Source organism: Temnothorax longispinosus, chromosome 4, assembly GCF_030848805.1.
Source record: "Temnothorax longispinosus isolate EJ_2023e chromosome 4, Tlon_JGU_v1, whole genome shotgun sequence".
NCBI classification, from domain to species: Eukaryota; Metazoa; Arthropoda; class Insecta; order Hymenoptera; family Formicidae; genus Temnothorax; species Temnothorax longispinosus.
In genome coordinates, this window is record NC_092361.1 from 19,302,029 (window position 1) to 19,315,893 (window position 13,865).

The 13,865-nt window shown below is 37.3% G+C and overlaps 1 protein-coding gene across 6 annotated transcripts in view; it reads left to right on the forward strand.

The window, feature by feature from the left end:
- Positions 1-253: 253 nt before the first annotated feature.
- The window catches only part of LOC139811246 (TWiK family of potassium channels protein 7), a 204,211-nt gene continuing 190,599 nt past the window's right edge, over positions 254-13,865 (forward strand). For 3 of the 6 annotated variants that reach the window (XM_071775408.1, XM_071775404.1, XM_071775409.1), the window contains exons 1-2: positions 254-517; positions 2,590-2,978. The gene's annotated coding sequence lies outside the window, so the exon portion shown is untranslated. Of the gene's footprint in view, positions 518-1,477; positions 2,979-13,865 lie in introns of those variants that run through there. The other 3 variants (XM_071775407.1, XM_071775406.1, XM_071775405.1) reach the window with 3 other exon arrangements.

Below are 13,865 nucleotides of genomic sequence, written 5' to 3' on the forward strand. Positions count from 1 at the left end.
CGCATATAGCGGATCCGCGCGCCATGCGAGAAAAAAAGCGAGAGCTTTGCACTCTTGATCAGGCATTATATTTCCACCGATTAATTATCTTGCAGCGATATGTCAAACCCCCCCGTTCATTGCTCTTCGTGCACCCTCGGCGTCAGTCGCTCACGATCGGTCAAGTTTGCTCCAGTCCGCAAGCGCCGAAAGGGCGGTGGGGCTTGCGAGCTTTCAAGCGCAGAGCTTCCGCTCACTCGTCCTTTTGCGTCAATCGCGAGCACTTCGCGGGTTCGCGAGTTCGCGGCAATGCGAGTATCTCTGACGAACGCGTGTGTATATCGTCGCGCGTGATGGCCGTGCAGCAATCGATTGATGCGCCTTTCCCGCGCGAATGACGAGTGAACGGTCGGGATCGATCGGGATCGCGAGATTGCCAGCGAACTTTTTGGAGCTCATCGATCGCCGCTGCGTTCTCTCGTAGCTACATCTTATTAGGATTCGTGGAACTGAGTGCCGAAGCGTTTTTGGGATTCGGGTTGGTTGGATTATTTTGACTACAGTGTCTTTTATAGCGAGATATGAGATAGTGAAAAACTCAAAAGTGCTTTGACCAATTGAGATTTCGTGCGAACGTAGAAGAGAAAGCTCAGATTTATCATATTTTATTATTCCAACCGTTTACAGGCTTAATATTTGAAATTCAACAAGGTCGAAGCTATTTGATTCTGCGGGGTTGATTTCTTGTTGTTAATTAATCATCCGGGATTAGAGGTCGTTGCTTCTAGAGCACGGCGAATACTGTGTGCAGTATATATGAAATTAACGAAGAATTAATCTTTTATAAGGATATTTGTCGTATTCAATTGTCGATTTAGAATTTATTTAAAATATATATATTTTTAATAAAATACTGAATTAATAGTTTATCCAGCGCATTAATTTCAGTTTAATTAGTTATATTAAACCGCATTTCGGAAATATTTTTAATCGTTTTAATTATCAGAATATTAAATTTTAATATTTTATAAATTAATTAATCGATTTTTGGTAAGTTATTCAAAAGTATATTTTAATTAGTATTACATAGCAAGTAATTAATGAAAGTGGTTACTGTATTTAAATTACTATAATAATCATAATTGAAATAAAATAATAGATTTCGTGTTAACGTGACTGAACTATTGAAAATACAGAACATATATGAAAAATATCTATACTCTGAATAGGGCAAATTATAAAATAAAGTATTTATAACGCTTGCTATGTTCATCAGAAACTTTGAATTTTTCGACAAATCATTTAAACAGTTTTGTTAAGTTAAATTGAGAGTAAATTAATTTAACGAAACATTTTAATGAAAATGTTTTTTTCCCGACCATTTAATATTTAAAATTCTTTTGAAATATTTAATTTAAAATAAAATATTCTTTGCCTCGCATGCATTTGTAAATTTTTTTCTATTTTCTAATTGCGGAAATCCGAAGAGAATATTCTTAAAAATTCTGTTGTCTAATCTGGAAATAATATTTTTGACGCAGTTCATCATTACGAAAATTGAAATTTAATCCGTAGGTTAATGAGATATTTTACTAAAAAGGTCTTGCATTATTATCGCTGTACTATAGGACAAGGTAGTGGCATAAAATAATACAAGACTGTTTATTTGTTGCTATAATTTTTAAAGATCTGTTTGCGATAAATTATAAATATCACGATTATTTTCATACTTTTAACACTACAAATATATAATACGGGAAGAACTTCATCGCGGCGCGGCGCGAGATAAAATAACAACGTCCAACGCATCTCCCGTGTTTCATGTTGCGTAAACTGGACGTGTGTATCTACGAGTGACGATAAAATGCATGTTTATTAAACCAAATTCTCCATCATGAAAATGCGAAAAATCATATGGACACGCGTTGAGCATCGGCGAGGCGTTTTGCACGCACGATTTCACCTGTGTGCGACGCGTGCGGGCGAGACTCGTGAGCAGAGCCTACACGGCAATTGAATTTCGCAATGGCTCGATAATTCGCAATTAAACCGTCTACCCGACATTGTTACACAGTGAATGGGCTCGCGTGTAAGGGCGAAAGAGACCGCGACCGATAACCAATAAAAAGAGCTTGTGTTTATAGGTAGTTGGTAGTTGGAAGCTCAACGATTGTAATGGTTGATTATATTGGACGGTAATATTACAGAGGTAATCTGAATCTCTCAACGCGAACGTTACAACATGAACGGTGTCTTTGCGCAATATCGTGTTTCAATTGAAGAATATTTTTGATCAATGAGGATCAATAAGATATATTTAGTTCACGTCTTATATCATTGGTATAATTTATCTCGTTAGAAAAAATGCAAGAAAGCAACGCATATATTTGTAGCGAAGTAGATTCCGTTAGCCGGTATTGATTAATATTTTGCTTGTAGAACTTGGGTTACACGAGAGAGAGAGAAAGAGAGAGAGAGAGAGAGAGAGAGAGAGAGAGAATATTAATTTAGACATATAAACAAGGAGATAACATCAATAACATAATCAACTCTATAATTTAATATTATAAGATATCTTGTGTTAAAATTTATGTATGTACTTGTATACAGATTTTATAATCCCCATTCTAGGAACATTTAAAACAAATAAAAAAAATATATATACAATACATAAATATTCGAGGTTGATGCGTGGTTCTTATGTGCTATTAATGACAGACATTGAGGATGAATATTATATTATATAAAATATTATGACAGAATTATGGTGTTATGTGGAAATGAACGTGATAAATTTCGTCAACAAGACAGCGTGCTAGTGACATCGTGTTAGTGTAAAGTGCGTTGAGCTAATCTGCATACCGTTTCGCTTCTAGAATTGTTAATTGACGAAAACACGTCACCTTTTCAGACCTCAAGATAGTTTCGAGGCGGTGCTGCTAATAAAACTGCCAAGTGTATTCGTAATTGCTGCAACTCCGTTTGGACTTCGACAGTTGGTGAGTTTGTTTACGGCTAATGTAAAGATTGATTTTGCAATTTTATGATTTATTTATTATTTACAATTACGCACAATTGTTTACAATTAATATATTATAAAATATAACTTTTATAATAACACGGAACGAATTCTTCGGAAGTTTATATGTCATATTGTGAAATACTGAATACTTTAGCTCTTACATACAAATTTTTCTTGTATATCAGCAAACGTATATAAATGTCGTATTATATTTTCGGTATAATCATATTACGAAGAAGTAATTTATGATCTTGTTTATAAAGGAAATGTTTTTTATGCGTAAGAATATCTAATACTAAAGTGATGTTTTTTCAAGCATAAAACGTAGGTATGCAAAGAATTTTTACGGAAAATAATGATAGAAGCATAAGTAGTTATATAAGTAAATTCATATTTTAATCATTTTAACTTGATCTACTTTTCCCGTTGAATAATTTATATTAGCTTGGCATATTTTTTGTACGTGAAGAATATCAAAGAGAATATATAATTTATTAATATTTCTTTATAATAGTATCTTAATGTATTATTTCGTTTATTATAACAAGTTTAAACTTGCAAGGGCGAAATTCAGTTAACATATATGTGACACAATTCTGACTTTTATTGTTACGCACAGATATCCATAGCGAGCATGTACCTTCATGCATTGTTATGGAAATAGCAAGTATATATTAAATATAAGAAAGATATAAAGCTATAGGGGTACGATCTCGGAAAAAAACCAAAGTAAATAGAAAAAGTGACGAGCGCAGAATCGAGCTCGACGGTATTCGTCCCCAATCTCTTTTCCATTGATGTACGATGTGGCGAAACGGAATCTGAAAAAAGATCGACGGCCCGTACATCGATGTCAATTTGAAAAAAAATGCGTCCGTTCGGTGTCCAGTGAGGCATATAGGAAAACTTCATTTTTGGCGTATTTTTCGAAGATGTATTAACTCTGCAGCTACATTGTTTATCAGTCATACATCATTGTTTCGAAATCTTTTATAAATTTTTTGCATGGATTTTATATTTCATTATGGTATTGGTCGTTATTCAGCGAGAGAACAATATATAATTAATTAATAGAAGGCACGCAATGCAACAGAAATACAATGGGCTTTAGAATAGCAGTCATATGCGTGTGTTGTCCACCTGTGAAATATGTGATTAATCAAATTTAACCGTCGCGATAGTACCGCCGTTAAAGAATGCGCGAGAATAGGAGCCGTAATACAAGGCGTGATTCAAGAAAAGAAAGAAGTTAACACGGGCTTGGTATGTGCCAAGGCTATTTCGAAAGAGTTACTGGCGACGCTAATATCAGTAATACTAACCCCACAACCGTCGCGATATTTCGACCCTAAAGCTGCTGCAGCCGCATACTGGAAGCTGTCCAACGGATATACCTTACGGCATCCATTCTACCGTTTCCTGAAAATAGGGCGATGTTAAAGAGGCCTAGATTCCAAAGATTTACAATACTGCTTAAACGCGCGAGTGCGCTCCAACAATGCGGGGAAATTTATGAAAACTCGTGAAGGCTGTTGATTGGAAGAAATTATATATTTTTCGAGATTATTTTATTTAGGTACATGAGATCTGTATGAAATTAACATTTATGTGAAATAATTCGCTTTATATTTAAATTACCTTTATGCATTATACAATGCAAGATCGAAATTAATGTAGAGATATCATATTTATTTTTAAAAATATGCGTTTATCGAAATTGGGCGGGGCATGTACCGTGATTCTTGGGATATCGATAACATTTAAATACCAGTTATTGCTCGGCGGTTATACGTGTATATACACACACATATATATATATACACATATGTGTGTATATATATATAGGTATATATATATATATATATATATATATATATGCACACACTATTACAAAGTACGTAGTGTAATAGCTGTCCCGCGGCTTTCCGACGAGCAAGAGGACGAAAGCCCCTTGATTTAATTTTACTGGATTCTCTTGCGCCCCGCGTGGACAGGACCACACAAGAGAGGGTACTGAAATTCTCCGGTGACACCGGGCCAATTTCCAGAAGGGTTCGCCGAGTGGACGACAAACATGCGCTTTTGAATTTCCACGCCGTTCCGTACGACGGAGAATGGCGTCGGCAAGCACGACCACGAAGTGCTTTGCTCTTCAGATTTGAACTTTCCGAATATAGCATAGCCTATTTCCGCCGTGTCTGAAATTTAACTCCGATTATCGTGCGATTCCAATGCAGCTCCGATATACCAACGCTATATTAGGATAATATAATTTTCGAGTCCGCTTATCATTAATAAGAAATATTTCGAATGCGCCGTTCTATTTGCACCTTTCTAATATTTATTTGAGAGTAACTGCAAGTGTGTATAATTACCGAAACGAATACTAATTATTATTGAAAAGAACAAAAGATTTAAGATCAAATTCTGTATGAAAAAAATATTGATTGATAGAGATATATGTTCATTCTTGGTAGAAGATGAATAATTAAGATACATATATCTTTACATTTAGATTTTGTAGCAATTAAAGGATGTGTTTTTTATGCGAAGTATAAGCTTCCGCTTATACAGTAATATTTCCTGCGCAAGTAATTGCTTTACGTAATATAACGAGCCCATCTGTTGAAATTTTGTTTGTAAATTTTAATTTTCTAGGAAATGGAAATGCAATCCGAGATATGTTTGGATTTCAGCTATGCGTAAACAGTATGCATATATATATATATATATGAAACGGTCGTATAAACTTTGTTTATTACCCGTAGGGAATGCGAGAATCGCAAGATCGAATGTCAATTTAGATGACAGATATTTCAGAAACAATTATGAAGTCCCATAAATATCAATCTAATGACGTGCGCACGTGTGGCACGCATATTTCTCGCGTTTGGAGAGCTTCGGAAAGTGAATCAGATTTCCGGAGAAGTTTTCGGGTAGAGACGCATATAATGCCGCGTCTCTCACGCACGCAACCATATCCGAGCAAGGATGCCGTGGTAGCACAAGAATACTGGGGTGACGTGGGATAGAGACTTTTAATATAAAATACCAGATGTCCCGACTTTCCGGATCCTAAATCTATGGGTCTCCCAACAGGAGTGAAAATATTGATGCCGCTTTCAAATTTACCACGTGGCGCGTTTCCCTCCATCATCGAATCACCACCGCGCGCGTGAATATTTTCAGTCGCCGCGAGTCATGCTTATTTTGCGATTTTCAGATTTTTGCGTCGAAACTGCTGCCTAATGTGTACATTGCATGTGAGAGAAATATTAAGTCGTTGAAAACACGAACAGACCCAATGAACGTTTAGAAAAATAGGATTGGATAGGAAGCAGTAGGTATTTGAATCATCGCAGAAAAAAATAGATTTATATGTGTGTATGTGTATGTGTGTGAGTAAATTTATTCTTTATTCCAATACAAGCGATAAGAAAGTAATATGTATTCTTTTGGACAGCAATATTTACGTACATTGTAGTAGCGAAACAATTTCGTGTTCAAGAGCTTAAGTATCAAAGCGATATTTTATTCAGTTCAATCCAGCTAACCGCCCCGCGGACCCTCTTCGCCAGTTCTGTCGCAAGAATGACTTTTGGAGTAAGCCTTTGTAGGACTTTAGAAGGCCTGCTATCTTTATTCCCCTCCGTCACACACTTTTAGGAACACGTCCGCGCCGCGACAGATCTGAATTACCAATGAGCATTCCGATCACGTTGTCCCGAGCGAGCTGTTCGCGCGGAATAAGGGAGCGTCGTGAAACGAGGAGGTCAAAACAAAGAGGACAAGCAAAAAAAAGGCACGGTTAAAAAAGATAATTCGCGTAAGAGCACGGGTTAATTTGATTGGTGAACGCGTATCGTGCAGCTATGTACATCTATCCATTTTTTAAACGGACCTTTTTTTCGGACGAGTGACCGAAACACACGTGAGCGTGTGTTTGACCACGTAAAATATTTCGTAAAACTGTTTGTAGAGAATCTCGTGACCAAACTTTCGAGTAATGGTCAATACATGTGAAAAAAAATGGCTGATACGTGTGATTCCGTTTGATCGTACGTCGGATGTTATCGGTGAAATGTATGTAGAAAATATAAAAGTTGCACGCAGTTATCCACAATTTTGTGACAAACAAAATAATTTACTATCTATACCGTTTTCACAGGCAGGAACTAACGTGGAATATTCAGAAGATCGTTTGCATTCAAATACTTACTATCAGTGCCGTCTTGATTCGATAAATATTGCACGAAAAACACAAGCATGAAATATGTTTCTAAATATAATTTTTATAAGATGACGCAAACACACATAGACATGCATACGTGAATTATTTACGACGGGATGGATGTTTGCCGAGGAGCGGGAAGAAGAGACGGCTTTTCTTTATCGTGTCCTTATTTTCGCCATCCTTGCGTCAGAATGTGCACCTGCTTACCTATCACGATATTCCTCCGCCTCTCATTCCTCCTTTCGTAGCCGTTCACGGAAGCCTACTTCTCACGGATAAAAATCAATGGCGCATTTTCGCGCATCTCCGCACACGAGGCACGTCGGCATAGAAGGCACTTTTCACACGAAACACTTCGAACTCGTAGAATCCCATAAGGCGCTTAACTTCCCGACTTTCATCGCTATTCCATGGCGAGGCATCACTTTTTCCTTCTAACCTCCCTTCCGTTTATCTGCGAGAGAACTGTCTACTGCCGGAACATTTACCTGAAGATTTTTACAATTCGTCTTCACACGTGTCTAAAGCTCTTTAGTACCTTTCAAGGAATCTGTGACCGAAACACTTTACGGTATTTCTGACGATGTTAGCTATTGTTTGTCAACAGCTGCTTTTTGATCAGCTATGTATTTGAAACACGAAAAGTAAACTGCGACTGTATTATTTTAATTTGTTCTACCGTTATTTGTTGCTAGATGAGGGGGGAGGGACACGTGAACTATAATAGAAAAATCTATATATATTTTGGCGAATTTTTTGATCTGCCGTTTTTGTTTTACCTTATGCTATGCGAATTTGCAGTGATAATATTTTTTCCTCCCGAAAAGGTTGCTCAGGATGCGGATTAAATTCCAGAAAGTTTCCAAGTCCACCGCGTGGCCACGACGGCGGCTTTCGCACGCGTTTGTCGGGAAAGCTGACCGGCGGCAAATTTAATTAAAAAAGTGCAAGCGTGCAATTTTTTTAAAATTTTCTGTTGGCGAGCATTCCACCCCCGGCAGAGGAGTATATTTGTTCGCTCGTCAAATGATTCTCCGGAAAGACGGGCGTTCACATTCACTTGTTTTCCCGTTTTTCCTACTTTTTCGTGCTGTCAGTTATTGGGATCTTGCGACTCGAAAACTCGTAACGGAGATTTAGTTCCGTGGATCAGGACCTTGGTAGTTTCTTGAAGTGATTCATTACTGCAGCTTCTTAACTTTAGTAGGAGTTAAGTTTTCGAATCGCGCTATCATGTGACGATAGAGAACATTTTCTTCTTCTTATCGCTTTCAATGTTCAAAGATAGATTGTAAAAATCATTTTATTTAAACATTTTTACACATTTCTATTTTAATATAATCATAAATTGTTTGGTTCTGTTCTTGCATTTATTTCTCATCGATAGGCGATTAACGATATGCATAAAATTCAGTCTTCACGAAAGGTAAAATTTAGTCTCGAATTCAATTATCACTAATGAACATTGCAATCGAATTTACGATTCGTTAACGTTTATTCTCTTTTCATTTAATTACCGTACACATGGAATCACTAATATCTTTTTAAAAATGCCTTTGTTAGATGAATATATTAAGGTATTAAGGAAATCTTTAAAATGTAATTAAACATTATAAAATATTCTACATTGTTAAATTATATTTTTAAAAAAGTTTATACAGTAAATTTAGTCATTCCACTTTACTTGTGTTACAAAGTAACTTTCCATCTTATTACATGCAAATAAAATAATCTACCTTCGTACAAATCGTGTATTATAGTCAAATTATTTTTATTAAATACATCACATTCACAGAAAAAATTATTAATGAAACTACTATGTTATATGTTGGTTCTATACGCGCGTTTATTCTAGCCGTAAACTGGCAGAATAAGAGCACTTCATATTCTCAGCGCGTCGCATCGGGAAAATTGAGTACGCTTTTGAATTGTAAGAAATGAAATCGAATATCTAATGTAGTCTGCGTCTTTTGCGTATATCTTAGAGAGCAAAAGATAACTTTTTTTAAAATTCAGTATGTTATTTTGCACGTTAGGGTTTTTCAGATTGCGTTGCTAATGTTGTTTTTTAGTTATGCTATTAGCCGGTGTAAAATGAAAAATATTTATTCAAGTAAACTGGTATATTTAACTTGACTCGTTAATTTTAGTTAGTTTTCATTGCTTTTCTATGTATGATCAATCATTTTGTATTGATGTACACGACCACATTTTTAAATATTTTTTTATACTTGTTAGCTTCTCTTTGTACTTGGTTACGTTGAAAACACCGACAAAGATTTTGCCGCAACAATAGTTTCACCGATATTATTTCATCAACACTGAGTTCGATCGATACCGAGTTTGATCAACAATATGTATTCATACATATTCATAGATTTTCGTGTGCATCATAAAAAGTATTTTTTTTTTTAAGATTTAAGAGCAAAATTTTTGCAGAAAAAGTGAAATTATTCTATCGTATAGATAATGAATTTATTGCTTGTTTAATCAGATTTTTACAATACTAACGTATACATTAAAGTAACTCTTCTAGTAATTGAATGAAAACATTGGGTGAAAATATACTGTCTATGACAAAAGTCGGTGAATGTATATGACGGTGAATGCATATCGTCAAATTCGGGCGGTGTTGGGCAAAATAATTTTGGTGAAAACATTGTCGGAGAGAACCTTTGTCGGTGATTCAATATAATCTCTTTGTACCATACAATGTTATTATCAGATACCAACGTAAGCTCGGCTTTTGTTAAATTCTGAGTCTCGGTGCACGGCGTATTCATCTAAGATCTGGTAATCCTCTTCACGGCAGGTACATATCTTGGGACTGCGCGAAAATAAATTCCTCGCCGCAACGATGACGAGGGCATAGGGGTTCGTTGCAAAGGACTGCAGCGAGAGAGGTGCAGCCTTTATAGATGCGCCGCAGAATCTTCTCTCAATTTCTGCGAGTTATCCAGCGATAGCATTGTCTCGTGCTCGGACTGCCTCAGTGTATTCCGGAAACTTTTATTTGTTTATCCGCGCCGCAAAAGCCGCGCGCGGTTCGTTCTCGAGGAATATTATTAAAGCTGCCGCTCGTGTTTGACTTCGAATGGCGACGAATTGAAGAGCTCAGTGCCCGGAAACTTTATTTGTATGCCGGACGTATTTCGGAGCAACGCGATACGCAATGCCGCCGAATGAGTGCGGAACAAACTGTACGGATTGGCAACTGGGTTAGGTACACTTACGCAATAACGACCCGCAGCATACGATTGCGTTCGTGCATATTACGAGGTCCGACAATGAAGTTTGTTATGGTACAATTGTTACGTACCTTATTGCTAATTATCACTGTGGTCAAGTAGTTCTCTTAGGAAGCTATATACACCGAGCTATATACCAGCGCCTTGTCCACCCTTCAAAGCAGTTATTCTTTGTGTTATTCTTAATTTCATTAACATCAGTGTTTTTTCAATGTTTATTTTATTGGGAATGAGAAAAAGTTACACGGGGCCCGATTCGGTGTGGCTTTTATTCCTACAGATAAAGGAAACATTGAAAGTAGAACGCACTTTGATGACTTTAATGACATTAAATTTAGAGTAACACGACAGATCTGAAGGCCATATCATAACACAGTTCCAAAACTGCTTTGAAGGGTGGACAAAGCGCTGGCATCGGTGTGTAGCTTCCCAAGGCGACCACTTTGAACCACAGTGATAATCAGTAATAAGGTATGTAGCAATCGGACCGTGACGAGTTCGCGAACTTTATTGTCAGACTTCGTGTCATACGTTTGCTTTAAGTTGGTTATTCCTGATATGTGCACACGTGTATAGTATCAGTCGTGTCGTGTATAGTTACGTTACGCTGGTAATGTCGTCCAATATTGACAGTCGTATCACTGAAACGGCGGCTCATTAGAAGTTTGTAATGGATGACGGTTTAGTCGAATTTCGCATCATCCTCTTATGCACGCGATCCGTAATGTAAGTTCTACGACTTCTCCCGGCGCGTTCGTGCGACTGACAAGATTTGATTTAATCTTTCGAAACTTTCCGTTTTATCCTTATACAGTTCACTTATTAACGAATAATGATATGTGTGGTCGCAGTTTTCTTATTTTTAGGAAATTTTGTTTCGCGCCGTACGCGAACAGTATAATAAAAGTCGCAAACTATACAATGGACGAAAATACTTGCAGTCGCGTGTGCGAACGGAATGTTTTGTGGCTCTGTTTACGTCTAGATAGAGAACTTTTCAATTACGCCGTGCCGCACACGTAGGTTCTCGTAACTTTATTACGGCCCGACCGCAATTTTAGCGGGTGTTCTAAAGCAGAGCGATATACGCGCATGATTTTGCGTTAGTCGCATTGCAGCGGCATCGAAATTGCATCCACGCGTACGGTGTCTCTCATTATGCGCTAATGTACTTTTCAATGGCGATTACGCTTATCTTCGCGTAATCGCACTCAATAAATAGCGGATCCAATGGCATTGGACGATCGAAATTTGTTAAACATACACTGTCAGTGATCTGCTTGTAAATGATGTTGATCTTTACTATTGCTCATTAATGTCTGAGAAATCAATATGTTTTGTTTGCATTTTATTCGCGTGGAAATAATTACTCTATTGAATGTTGACTTTGGAAAGACAACGGAAACATATCTAAAATTTGTTTTAGTTATACAGCTAATCCGCGAAATATAACTAGCGATTTTTTAGAGCGTTCAAATTGGCTCCGACTGGAGTCTATTTTTGAATATAGCCTAGCAAACTTGAAGAGTCCTTGCGGACAATCAAGGGCTTGCCAACCTCAAACTGAAAAGAGAGGTGGAGTCAAAGAAGCCTTCCTCTTTGCGCACTCGGCACAATTTTTCCGATTCCACGTCCCAGCGATTCTCAACTCTTCTCCTATTCCTGCCGTCTTTTACTCTTTGTTGGAGCATTCATGCGAGAGAAATTTCTTTCTATGCCTGATGCATCCAGAAAACGTGGTGTATTGTTAACTTTTCTGTTCCTTAAAGGTCGATAAGTTTATTCGCATGCTCTTCGTGGTTTCATTGTTGCTCGTAAAATGTTCGATCCAAGAATACCATGCTTACGGTATCAGCCAATTATGACAAAGATTTAGAAAGATATATCTGATAGTTTATTTTGTGATAAATTTTATTTAAATTTTTTCTTAACTATTTTCTTAATAATATTTTCTATATTTTAAAATTTTGCTACGAGTATCAACAAACAAAGTCTGTTTCACATTATTCGTATACATGAAGAAAAATTTTGAAGAATTTGCATAAATGTACGTTGAGAACAGTATTCTAATATTATATGCTGCTTTAGCACTTAAAAGGCCGCCGGGAAGGATTGATTCTTAGCTCGTGATTAATTTGGATGATAAAGTTATCGATAGGATTCCTATTTCTCTGTCACGCCCATCCGTCTCCATTTCGATTTCTGTTCGTGACTGTCGATTGCCCTTCGTAAACCTCCATCGCCGACATCGCGGCTACCCTCGAACCACCACGAAATGTACACGTCTGCGAAGCAAATTCCAGATTACCGTTGGCTTCGGATAACATTTACATACAGCATACATTTACCGTTGCATACCGGCGGTTACCGGATCCTTTCCCGTAGCGGGGGCTGCTAGCGATACTTCGTACAGAAAAACGGTTGAGGGAAAGAAGAACGTGCAGGGAGAGGAAGAACGAGGTTGGCGAATCGCGTAGCTCGCTCGCCATTAGGAAGAGCGACTGACGACGATAAAAATGGAGGAATTTTTATTGCCACGATAAATGCGGACTCTTACCTTCCTTCGTGCTTGCGTTATAGTGTATACGTTAACAGTTTTTTCAGTCGTTGTCTCTATTTGAGCGTACACTTATTCGAAGTTTCAGTTAATGAAAGACAATCGTGCGATTAATAATAAATGGCGAACGATTCGACGAAGCATTGTAGTAAAAATCATTTTGGAATTTCCAGTTTTTCAATGGCAAAGACATAATTCTTGATGATGACGTTCTGTAGATGGGATGAGGTTATTAGTACCTAAAAGTTGAAAGTGGCAGGTAACGATTCCGCGGCGTTATCGCGAGGATTAACCAGGAAGGGAAGTTTGTCGAGGCAGTTAAAAGTTAGATGCTGCGGGCGGAAGGACGTTATAGCATGGACGCTACGGAGGAACTATAAAATCTCGCGAGATGCTAACAGTGGCATGATTTATCTCGGAACGATTTCGAGCTCGCTTTATTTCATTGGTAATGGTGATAGGCACGTGCTCCGAAATAACTTGGTTTGAGGAAAATGTAAAAAAGTACACTGTTTCAGTGTATATTTCGTAATTTATTTTTCTTTTTTTTTTTTAACTACATTTAATTATACCTTTTTGTTTATTTTGTCGGGAATTATATAGGTATTAGAACTTACTTGAGTTTGCAATTTGATTCTCCGTAATGTTCTGAATTCTTGAACTATCGATTGTGAAATATATTCTGTACAGCTGCGTGTTACATTTGAAAGGTTAATGAAAGTTCCCCTTATTCAGCACGATGGGGTGTACGCGAACGCGATGCGTCCGGAGCAGAGAATCGAACTTCGTGATAACGCGAAACATTCCAGTGCCTTGAACAGCCCG